Source organism: Marmota flaviventris, chromosome 14, assembly GCF_047511675.1.
Source record: "Marmota flaviventris isolate mMarFla1 chromosome 14, mMarFla1.hap1, whole genome shotgun sequence".
NCBI lineage: Eukaryota > Metazoa > Chordata > Mammalia > Rodentia > Sciuridae > Marmota > Marmota flaviventris.
In genome coordinates, this window is record NC_092511.1 from 69,058,551 (window position 1) to 69,060,447 (window position 1,897).

The window sequence follows — 1,897 nt, forward strand, 5'->3', positions numbered from 1 at the left end:
TGTTCTGATTCTTCTCAGTGGTATTACTAGCTGCTGTCTTAACATTTGTACATTTAGAAGTAGCTTTTGGTTTGGTGTTTTAATTTAGTTTAGTTGGTTTTTTTGTTTGTTTGTTTCATACCAGGGATTGAATCCAGGGATGCTTAACCACAGAGTGACATAAGCAACTCTATTGATTGATGGATTAATTGATTGATTATTTATTTATTGTTGAGACAGTCTCACTAAGTTGCTTTGGGTCTTGAGAATTTGATGTGACCATACTCAAACTTTCAATCTTCCTGCCTCAGCCTGGAGTTGATGGGATTTTTGCTATGACCGCCACCATGCCCAGCTGGTTTAGGTATTATTTTCCTCATTTGGGTGTCTTTTTTGCAAATGTGCTTCTTCTTCACTCTCCTTATCTTCATCTTCTGAAAATTCTTCTGTGTTCTTCCTTTCTTCATCATCATTACTAAATTCATTTGGCAGAATTTTAGAATATTCAGCTCACTTTTTCTTTTCTGTCATTCCAGAACTGTTCCATTCCTTTTTTACTGAAATCGCTAGAATTTATTTATCTATTTATTTATTTATTTTACATTTTGACTGGTTTTCCAGAAGACTTTGGATATAGTAAGAAATTCAAGACCCTTTTCACCAAATCAAAGAATCTTCCAGACACAACCTAATATGCATTTCTAAATTTTTCCAGCATTCCCACCTTCATTTTATACTGAATACTTCTTTTTCCTAATGGAAAATCCACATTCTTCTTTCTTGAGAACACTAAGCCTGTTGTGTTGTAGAGTAATTTGTGCAGATTTCTAAATTCTTTCTTTCCATTTCCTTACTCATAAAGAAATGTATCTTTCCAATTTCACAATGCTTTTGCCCCTTTCCTTAAGCATCCTCATAAGGTAGACATTTGTCTTATCAACATCTCTCCTTATCTTTTTTCCTCTGCCTTCTATGAGAAGACTGTTCTTTTTCTTCATTCACTTCGTCATCTTTGTCCTCATCCTCTTCTCTGGGACTGTGTATTTCAAGTTTCTTCTTGGATACAGCTGGGTAGGGTATTGGGGGTGGCAGAACAGCTGGGTAGAGGGTTGAGGGTGATAGGGGGATCTGAGGCAGCATATATGCTGTGGGCATTGGATCTTGCCCACTGCAGGTGGTCAAGAACAGGAGATGTCTCAGAGAGGCTGTGGCCTAGGCCAGCTGTCTGTTATACTCACACAATGCTCTCTCTGCTCCACACAATACTAAGTCCATTTTAAGCATGGAAACAACATACCTGCACTGACTGTCTCATAGGGTATAAAGATGTACTACAACCATCATCACCATATTAGCTTCAATCTTTCAACAATTGTTATTACACAGACCTATTCAAAATTACTTTAGTTAATATAGTTGCTAAATTAATTTTCATTTTTCTGTGTTCACAGTAACTCAGCCCCAATGCATAAGATGAGCCTATTTTTTCCTGCTAGGATTGAGAAGAAAAATGATGGATCATCTGTTCACCAAGTTCATGTATCTCAAATTGTAGAACAATATTTGGTTATAAGGTTCTATTTAGTAATTCTGCATGCTTTCTCTCATTGTGTATTTTTTACTATATTCATAGAAAAAAAATTTCCATTTAAGATATAGTGAGCTTCAGTTTTATTTATTTTGTTTTGTTTTGTATTTAGCTTGCAGATGACACCATGCTCTTGTGATTGTCCTCTGCCTGATTCTGACATCATTTTTTCACTCCTTACCACACTCAACCTCATTGTGATAAATAAGAATAATACTTTATGTGAAATGTGGATGAAATGAAAATATATTCAGTAACAAAAATAATGTGAATCAGGTTTTTTTTTTATTTCACTGTGTTTAACAGCTTATACTTTTTAAGAAGGTGTTG

At 35.1% G+C, this 1,897-nt stretch overlaps 1 pseudogene; it reads right to left on the minus strand.

Moving 5' to 3' along the window:
• Nucleotides 1-339: 339 nt before the first annotated feature.
• On the minus strand, nucleotides 340-1,134 carry LOC114099483 (protein DEK pseudogene; annotated as a pseudogene).
• Nucleotides 1,135-1,897: the final 763 nt, after the last annotated feature.